The sequence below is a fragment of the Larus michahellis genome, chromosome 4 (genome assembly GCF_964199755.1).
Source record: "Larus michahellis chromosome 4, bLarMic1.1, whole genome shotgun sequence".
NCBI lineage: Eukaryota > Metazoa > Chordata > Aves > Charadriiformes > Laridae > Larus > Larus michahellis.
This window is the reverse complement of record NC_133899.1, coordinates 35,364,649-35,374,862: the sequence shown is the minus strand read 5'-3', so window position 1 is coordinate 35,374,862 and position 10,214 is coordinate 35,364,649. Positions and strand designations below refer to the sequence as shown.

The 10,214-nt window shown below is 37.9% G+C and overlaps 1 long non-coding RNA gene across 1 annotated transcript in view; it reads right to left on the bottom strand.

Annotated features, from left to right (window-relative positions):
* Positions 1 to 276: 276 nt before the first annotated feature.
* Positions 277 to 10,214, bottom strand: part of LOC141741562 (uncharacterized) — a 47,013-nt gene continuing 37,075 nt past the window's right edge. The window contains exon 3 of the long non-coding RNA XR_012586418.1: positions 277 to 846. This is a non-coding gene — a long non-coding RNA (uncharacterized LOC141741562). The remainder of the gene's footprint in view (positions 847 to 10,214) is intronic.

The window sequence follows — 10,214 nt, the reverse complement described above, 5'->3', positions numbered from 1 at the left end:
GGCCTCTGAACTCTATGAGTGGACGGAGAATATCAGATTTTGACCACAGACATGTCTGAGCAAAACTAGAATGCATGCTCATATGAAAGCATATTTCATGCATTCTGTATTTCAAAACGTTACAGCAGGGACACATCAAATCAGAGTAAGATGACAGCTCACACAAGCAAATGAGAACGGGAGAATAAAATGGCACAAGGATGTGAAGACATTTGGAGAGACTACTGACCAAGAATATCCTTTTAAGATCCCTTCTTCATTCATTCAAGGCCTGATTCAATTACTTCCACTGGAGTCAACAGGAAGACTTGTGGTCTTCAGTGTCTGTTATTGTGGCTCATTACTTGTGTTACAGTAGCACACTGAAGATTCAATTAAGCTCAAGCACTGTAATACCAGGTGCTATACAAACACCCACAGTGTCATAATCCCTTTTTACCAGAGCTTGCATCAAGCAAGACCTTGAATCACACAGGGGGGAAAAAAAAAAAATAGGCAAACAAAACATGGGAAAGAATCCAAAAGGAGCCCAAGGGATTTAAGTTGGGTTACAAAAACAGTCAGTGGCAAAGCAAGGAAGACTTTGGTTGCCTGACTATACCCAGTGTCCCATCTATTAAACCATTCTGCCTGCTGATGGACTTTAGGCCAAACCTGCACTGTAAGGTATGAATGATAAGTGAGTGAATGAAGTAAAAAACCTACCTGCTAAATACAATGAACAGCTGTCACTGCCACAGTGTTTCTACTCCTTGAAGATTACAGGCACTGCAGTAAAACTACTTTGTGTGCAGAAGGCAGGAACCACCAGTGCTCCACTTGCAACTCTTGTTTTTAATAAAAATTCTGCAGGAAAATGTCATAAACAGAAACACAGATTCACTCCAGAGGTTACCCATTTTCCCTCCTCCCACACTACGGCAGGCTCGGTTATAACCATGTCTTTCCTAACAGATGTTTGTCTCATCTGTTGATGGATGCTCCAAGCTATCATTAGGCAATCTCTTCCAGCATTTCACCTCCCCTGCCATTAGCACTGTTTTCCTTACTTCTAATCAGAACCGTTCTTGCTACAGCTTATGCTATTAGTTCTTCTACCACATCCTCTCTTTTTTAGGCTGATCAAACCAAACACATCAAATCTCTCCTTTTAAACCGTCTTGTTGACTAACATTCAGCTTGACATACACTGTAACCTTAGTGCTTTTTCTACAATGTTCTTATTTCTGTTGTCTACCCTCCATTTACACAGCTTATTCCTGTCTAAGTACAATAACTTGCACTTGTCTGTCAACAGCCCTTGAACTTTATTTCTAAATATGATTTTGAATTCTAATTATTTTCTTTAGTATATAGAGTTACTGTCAACTGCAAATTTTATAAGCCTGTTCAACACCGTCATGAAGGACACTACTGAAAATCCTGAATACTGGGATGCCTCAACAGATACTCATTCAACACATCAAAGAACGACTAAAAAGTACTATTTAGACACAAGTTAGTAAGTCCATTTGCACCCACTCTACACTAGTTTAATTGAGAACTTTTGCCTTGATTTATTATTGGAATGTCATATAAAGCAATGTCAAAGATCTTACTAAAATCAGGACAGACTTGCTAATTCTTCTGTATCCAGAGCCTGCTGCTCTGTTGTGGATTGGCTTGACACGGTTCAACAACTGACACAATTTGTTTCTGACTGTTACTGATATGTTGGGTGTTGAATATTCAACTCTTTACCTACCTGTTTAAAATCAGGTTGTTTGTCATTTGTCCCAGAATTTTGTGGGGAAATTTATTTATATTGATCAGTCTTTTCTTTCTAACTGTTCTTTTTCCTCCTTTCTAAAGGTAGTCACTACCTTGTTCCCTATCTTCAATGAGCTATCAATTACTAATTATTCTGAGACTGTTTTTTTAAAATATCTCTAAAGGTGGTACATAAATTCCAGGCAATATGAAACAATTAACTTAGTTAAATACCATGCAGTTAAAATCTGTACCTTAATGAAAGTACACAGGGGAGCATGAAGGCTCATTTTGCAATTTCCTGAGTTCTTTCAGTGTTTTACTTTGCAACGTTAATTGCCCCTTCAATAAAACCTTTTCTCCTTTTTTTAAATAATTGGTGGAATTGACTGCTTGTTTTTAGCAACATGTGTTATTGCTTAGGAACAAAGACATACAGATTTGGTCTTATGGCTACGAGGAATAAATGTCCTGTTTGGATTCTCTGATGACTAAAAAGGGATGAGTTCACATCTTCACTTTCCAAACAGTATAGCACCAGGCAGAAATAGCAGCTGAATTCTTTAAGCAGAGTAGATGCATCAGTGAAATGCTACGTCTAAACCAATTAAACCTATTATTCTGCAGAGCTAGTTATCCCAGTCAGAAAACAATGTCATAAGCATCAATGCTTTCAGATGGGGAATAAAATGCTTCAAAGATAGTTCAGGGTTTTTTTCTGCATAGTGCTGCAGAGCCAGATCAGATTCAAAAATGGCAGTTCCTTCCACTACTGCCTTTCCCCACCAAGATAAGAAAATGCAACGCCAAGGTTCATCTAAGTATATTCTTGAAGACATGAAAATGTTGCTTAGACACTTGTATACAGCCTTGACACCAGATTAGTACTAAATTACATAACTGTCCAAAAATTTTGAGTCCAAAAATTCCTACTTACCTTGTTAACACAACCCATAAATTGAAACTGGAAAAAGAATAAGTAGAGATAGTCATAGTCATTCTGATCCTCATTGTGTACTCCATTAGGTCCTTTTTCACTCAACATTCAATGTGGAGAGAGTAATTTGACAGGTCACTTCTTATTTCTTAGTGACTTTACATTCCCAAGAATTTTAAGAAACAAAACCACAGTTTGTTGTGAAAACATAAATTATTGTCATACTGTATAGTAAGAATACTGAATGGGAACTGCCTCATTTGCTATATTTTTTTTTTAAACTGTTGATAAACACATGTCTAATGATTCTAAGTTCTGTGAATCTTCTGCCCACTAACCACAAACTTTCAATGCAAGGTCCAAACTTTTTAACAGCATCCCTCTAAGTACAGTTGTTTTCAAAATAAGAGATCATGGAATAAACTCTGGGCAGGAGGACAAACCTATAAACAATTCAGACAGTTCTTTATACAAAGATTGGTTGGAATATCAAACAAGCTGCCAGAAGTTATGCAGCCAGCAGTTAAAGTGACTTGTGTACATTAATTCAAGAAAAAGTTGGATTATGCTTTGGAAAAGAAGGAAATACTACAGTGAAGCAGCCACTAACTTCTTTTTTTTTTTGTAGTTGGAATTATGGTTAGACTGTTTCACATTGTTAACAAATATTACAACGACAAATATTAAAAGTACAGTTACCAAACTTTCTCCTTTCATTTTCTGTAATCTGCAAGAAAGTTTCCCATGGTTATACCAGACTGACCACTGGGTTCCCTTTGCAGGACTACCTTTATAACTTTACTTGCTGAAATAAACATGTCTTTTTTTGGCTTAAGAATGCCTAGCAGCGCTTTAAAAAGAAATTGAAGCCTGAAAAAGAGATGAGGAAGACAAGATCAAATAAGACATCTTAACGAGTACACAGATGACTAGATAATTCAACGGATACCTGGAGAACAGAAAAATTGAAACAAAAAATATCTTCACCTGTTACATGTTTCTGTCATGTCCAACCCTTTTGTGGTCATCGGGACTTATTACACATCAGGAAAAATAATCAGATACAGGAGAAATAGTTCAGGGAAAAGCAAAACATGAAAAGTCAAATGCAAATTCATTTTTCACCGAACTTTTGTGTCATAATAAAACTGATAAAAAATTGTTTTCATTGGAGGAAAAGTGATTGCTACAGTTTGCCAGAAAACTAAAACACCAAGATAATCACCAAGACTGAGCAGCTGGGATTATTTAGTCCATGTAGCAGAAGGCTGGGGGAATTTTACCCATGTATATAAATACCTGCTGGGAGGTTGCAAAGAAGAGACAGTCTCTCCTTCTTGGTGTCCAGTGAAAGCGCAAGCAGCAACAGGCACAAACTGAAATACTGACAATCCATTTAAAGATAAGAAAAAAGCTTCTTACTGTGACAGGGGTAGAGCACTGGAACAGGTTGTCTAGAGAGGATTAGGAGTCTCCACTATTGCAGATATTCAAAACACAACTGGACACTGCCCCACACAACCTCCCGTACTTGACCCTGCTTTGAGCAAGGAGCTTGGGCTACATGATGTCTAGAGGTCCCTTTTAACCTCAGCCATTCTGTGATTCGCTGCTCCAGGTAAAGCTCTCATGAAATTTAAATTATCTTACATCTTTCAAAAGTGTTTTGCTTTCCTCAAAATCTAGTAAAAAGGAAGATGAAGATGCGGAAAGCAGAACCCTTCTTACTACATGCACACCAATTAGTAAATGACCCAGAATCAGAACAGGACAAAGTCTGTCATGTAGCTGTAGTGCTATATCATCAGATGATGTTCCACATGCTGGAGATAAAAGCTATGAGGTTTAAATTAAGACACGGAGTAGATTTACTAGAAAGCTTTTGTTTTCTTGATCCAGGCATTTATCATCATTTTAGACTAACAGCTGAAGTTCATCTTTTGTAATGATAAATTATGGCTGGATGAAACTTGTCTGGGCCTGCCCTTTATTTCATTCTTAGTTGCATTCCCTTGGTCTTTGAGGAACAAGTAGTCAAATTAGGATGTTACAAAATGGTTTGCAAGAAAGCAGGGCTATTTCTGTAAACAATGGGAAAGTCCAGTTGTTGAATATCTATGTATAAGAGAGGAAACGAAAATGGGGCTATTTGACCAAAACACATCACAAGTCATACCAAAGGGTCTTCACAGTGATGGTGATGCCACAAGTGACAGTTGTGATCTACCCTGGCATGAGGTAAACAATTATACGTTGAAGTTCCAGGGAGTAGAAGATTCACAGTAACTCACTCATGATGCTACCAGAAACCAAGTCTTGGAAGAAAGTAAAGATCAAATACTAAACCGCAGACAAAGTTCATGGAGGAAGACAGCATTTCGAAAAGAGAAAGCCTGAGATAATATCTGTAAGCAATGCTAGTGATAAGGAAGAAAGGGAGAAGAATTGTGCCTGTACATATTTATCATTGCCAAATAGGCTGAAAAAACCCAACATCACTACTATGGTATTTTCTTCACTAGATCTAAAGGACAGCAGCAGTGGAATCTGCTGTTTGTGTTAAAGTGTCAGGAGGGGAAAGAACAAAGACATGGAAACATCTGCTTTTAGAAGCCACTTGAAAAATAATTATGCAATAGCCTGTGAAAAACATCTGTTAAAAAAGCTGCTGTCCACCCATCACATAGAAAGAAGACACTTAAGGAAAATATAAGCAAGACCAGGAGAAGATCGCGGCTCATTTTTCTCTTGGAACACCCATTACCCCAAATCTAAACTGAAACCCAAGGGTAAGTTTAGCAAGAGAAATATATGATGGAAGCAAGCAGGATGATATACCACTGCCAAACAGATGGTACAACCTGCTGTTACATAATCAATACAAATTGAACCAGAAACCATGCTTAGCGTGTGTACTCTTTCTGAATACAAAAAAATTGCCTCCTGAGAATTCTCAGCCCTCCCATTCACAGAAACTAAGACCTCGCAATTAGTCATGGAGCTCTGTTCTACACCAGCGAGGCTATTCCAGCAAAGAGCCTCCCTGCCCATCATGCGGAGGAACACCAGTTTTCTGTAAATCTCATCACACCACATCTCATCTTGTTATACATGATGGGTTCAACATCCAAACCTTCCAGGTGGACTAGTGAGTCCAATGCAGTGTTGCGTCAGCACAATGCTACCTGAATCCTAAGGAACGCTCTCTCCTTATCACTTTGATGTGTTGTACATGCTTAATAGTTTATTCACTACTGGTTTAAATGTCCTGATGTAGGTGATTTTATTTAAAACATTTCAACCAGCAATTGAGATAGTGTGCATGTGCTGTTCCTGTGGTCCTGCTGATGAGCAGAAACTGGATGAAGGACGATGTTTAACCTTGTTAAATGTTATACCCTGTGCCTACACCTTTAGCCAAAGTAAAGGAAGAGTTCATGTTTTAATTAAGAAGGCTTACATGAGCAAAAACACAACACCTGACACTTTCCATCTTCTGTATTGAATACTGAGCATAGCTAACTTCATCTACAGATCCAATGGCATATTACTGACGAGATTCTACATTGCATGTCATAGAAAGAGGCTGGATGTGACACCACTGCCTCTCCTGTATCCTCAAATTCAGTTGCATAAGAAATTCTGCCCTTCCTACCAAAAGAAATTCCCCTCGCGCCTCAGAACAGACCGCTAAAATTCATTGCCACATGTTGCTGTATTTGCCTCAGAAGTGGATATTTGGCAGTAGGAAGCAAAGCACTTCCTATAAATACAATATGGTTTGTAAAATGCTTTGAGATCATCAGTGGTAAGGGACAAGCTAGAGTACTGTAAGAGGATATTCTTTTTATATCAATAAAACAGTGATTCCAAAATATAGTCACCTTGTTGCTTAAGCTGTCAGAAGATAATAGACTAAAGGGGGTAGAGGCGGTGGATTTAAACATGCCCAAAATAACTGTAAACCAGATTTTAAATTCATTGAAATTCACAGGAATTGTATTCTCAAAACAATGGCTTCTCAGAAGCATCATCGCAATGTTTGCTCTGCTTATTTTTGTAAATAAAGAATTTTTTATGGAACATTTTAGCCTCTATTAGTCTCAGTTCTTCCCTGAACTATCAACAGTGATTAATGCAGATGGTTTAATGAATGTTTTCTTTTCTCTGTATATTTTTTTAAAGGATCATTAAATGAGCCCAAAAACTCAATGCCAATCTTCAGGGTTTGGTAAAAGCCATCCGTGTTTTGCTGCCTAAAAGCATTTACAGATGAGGAGTAAAACTTACTGAGTATGACAGATTTAGGTATTTGTCAAGGAGTGGGAGGGCAGGTGGGAGAAATCTATGAGCGTGTGCTCCTGTCCTCAAGTGTTTCCTTGAAATCCACAGGCTCTCAGTAGTGTTTCAAAACAAGATCAGTGAGCCAAACCTTAAACCTTCACTTGCATATAGAGGATCTCTCATTTAATTCCCATGGAAGAATACATGTTTTGGAGATCCGGGACAGCAATTTATGAAAATACAGCTACACAGCAAGAGCTTTTTATAATTCCCCAGGTTAAAATGACATAGAGGAAGAGGTCTGCCTATCACTGCACTTCAAATTCACTGGCAAGGACAGAAGACATTGAACTATATTGCTCTCTGAATATTTTGCTCAATTAAAGACTGCAAAATTTGGCTCAAATAAACCATCTTCAAATTCCTGTCTCCTGCAGCTGGAATGCAGTGAAGCCACCAGAATGAAGACCAAGCTAAATATTTTAACTGAGCAAGATACATTCTGGTTTTGTGCTCCAAACTACGTGGAAGTCTATATTATGAAATGGGATTATAGGATTAGAGCAGGTTTGCCTTTGGCATCTGGAAAGTGTGGCAATTGGCTTCAGTATAGAATTTCCCCAGCTAACATAGGTCACATGGGTCAGACCAATTTCCACGTCGGTGCAGGACCTGCATACACATAGAAATGCCATATGGTTGCTACCTGACTGTAAATGATGGAGTAATAGTTCATTACAATGCTGCCACTAACTTCTAGTGCTAGTTAATTTAACACTTAGTGTAATCAAAACCTTGAGTACTGTGTAATCTGAATTAAAAACAGAAATTGCCCTCTCTAGTGACTATTACCAGTTCCTTTGGATGGGGGTGAAGAAATAACTATGCTTACTAATGCCTTTTTTTTTGGGGGGGTTGGGGGGAAGAAACTAGTAAAGGAAATTCAAGAGTCTTGCAAGGTATGAAGGCTCACCTATACAGAGAAGCTACTTTGGATTAAGGTAGAGTATGAATTTAAATGTAAATCTTCCTGATTAACCCCTGATGAGATAGCAACTTCTGGTATCATTTGTCTTGCAGTCTTACCTGAGAATCTGTGCGGGAAATTAATCCAGGACAATCTATCAGGAGGAGCCACTCTGAAATAATTTCCTATGAGAAAATCCCTGGGACTGATTGTTCAAATGCTGTTAGGCTGTACACTGAAGTCCTCTTCTATACCTGATCTAGGCTGTCACTTACATCAGTTGCTCAGTTCCACTGGACTCTTCTCCCCAAGGTCTACTAGTGAAGGAACAAAAGTGTGATGGATGTTACCCTGAGCAGAGGGTCATACCAATGTTTTCATCCAGCAGCGTTGTCTTTGCAGTTCATAGCTGAACCTCATGCACATGGGCTAACACAATTCCTAGAAGACACTCAAGTAAAAGCATTAACTACTTTCTCACATGTCAACAAGATGCAATCAACACATCAGTGACAGAAATTGTGTAATATCTAACATACTGAGCAGGGATTGCTCCTGTCCAGCAAATGGACTTTGGCCCATGCTATAAATCAGTGCAAGCAGTGAAAACCCTGGAAAATCTTGGCCTCTCTGGAAGAAACATAAGATTTAATCTGGTATTCAGACATTTGGGTGAGGAAAATACAATCCCTTGCTCTTTTGAAATGTGTAAAGCTGTGCAGATAAGGCAATAAGCCACGTGTATTATGTCACATACTAAAAGCAACACCTGATAGTTAAATGTACATCTTCTGGGTCTCAAAAAATTATTTTAAGTTAATCAGCCTTCAATTGATATTATGCCCATTTCCACTCAGAAATCTTGCAGGATTTTCCAGCTTGTTCAGGTATGCTCCAAAATCATCCACTTTATAGCTCATCACCTAAAGAACAATGGCTTTGTCACCAAATTTTCTCATTACATTTTTGCTACTAGCCACCACACAGATTAATTTAGACGTTTTTGCTACAAATCCAGCTGCAATAAACAAAAATATGTAGTTCCTTGTCTGGGGAACTAAAGATGTGAACATAAATTTTTCATAACACTTAGAATTTTGTGGAAACTATTACAGGGTAGAATAAAACCGTATGTACGAATGGAGCCTTGCCAGGACACTTTTGTTCCCCAAGTTGACAGGTAAAATTTAAAATAACAGCATTCAGAATTCAAAGACAAAACTTGAATCTCAGTGCAGTTTTTGAAACACTTTTGCTATTGTTTCCTAGTTCCACGCACCATTTTAAGCCTCTTTCCACTGATAATGCATGAGAACAGTACTTCTCTGGATATTCTAAGTAACCTGATTACTGAATTTTAGTTTATTTGTACATCATGAACTGAGTCTTGCCAATGGGAAGGTAAAAACATTAAGAACTCACTGTTTTCTTCCCTCAAAATTCTCCCTCTAGTCCTTTTTCTTTTTCATTAAGGCTGAAATAGAGCTTGCAAAAACAAAAGCACAAGCCTCTGCAATTTGAAATAGAGCAGTAACTGTATTCAGTTGTACCAGTACCAAAGTCTTGTCCTCTGTGGACTACACATTATCTAGCATCACAGGTCTGCAAGAGCAGAATTATAATGAGCTAGTTTTATCAGATCTTCTACACTTCATAGCTATAGCAGTTCATTTCATAATACTTGTGTTATTGCCATACCTGCACAGTGTTATCATATGTGCTATAGATCTGTTTCAGAAAGCAACCAACTCTTGATTTAATGGTGGAAAATGCACCACAAATCTAGGTAAATTGCTCCTTCACTTTTAATTACTATTGACATTAGCATTCTAGGATGTTTGTCTGGTGGACAGAGGAAATAACATCTTTAACACAGATAAATTCACAAAGCTCATTTGTCAGAGACTTATGTTTTAGAAACTCTAAGATCGCTTTGTCTATGTTAGTTCAACCCTTCCAACTTCACTGTGAAAATAATGATTATAGGATTGGACACAGTGTTTCATTAGTGGTCTCCCTGATGCCACATCCAAAGGCAACATAATCATCTTATTCTATTTGATAAATCCCTTTACATTTATCCAAGCACCAGTTTTAGCCCTTTCAGTAACACCACCACAGGGGATGCTCATGTTGAATTAGTTATATACTTTTTATTCTGAATATTATTCAAGAACATTTAATAGCGAGTTCTATCTTCTAAGCATAGCAACATTTGTTGTATTTACATATATGACCCTTAGTTTACTTATATTGATCTATAATGTTCAGAAGCGC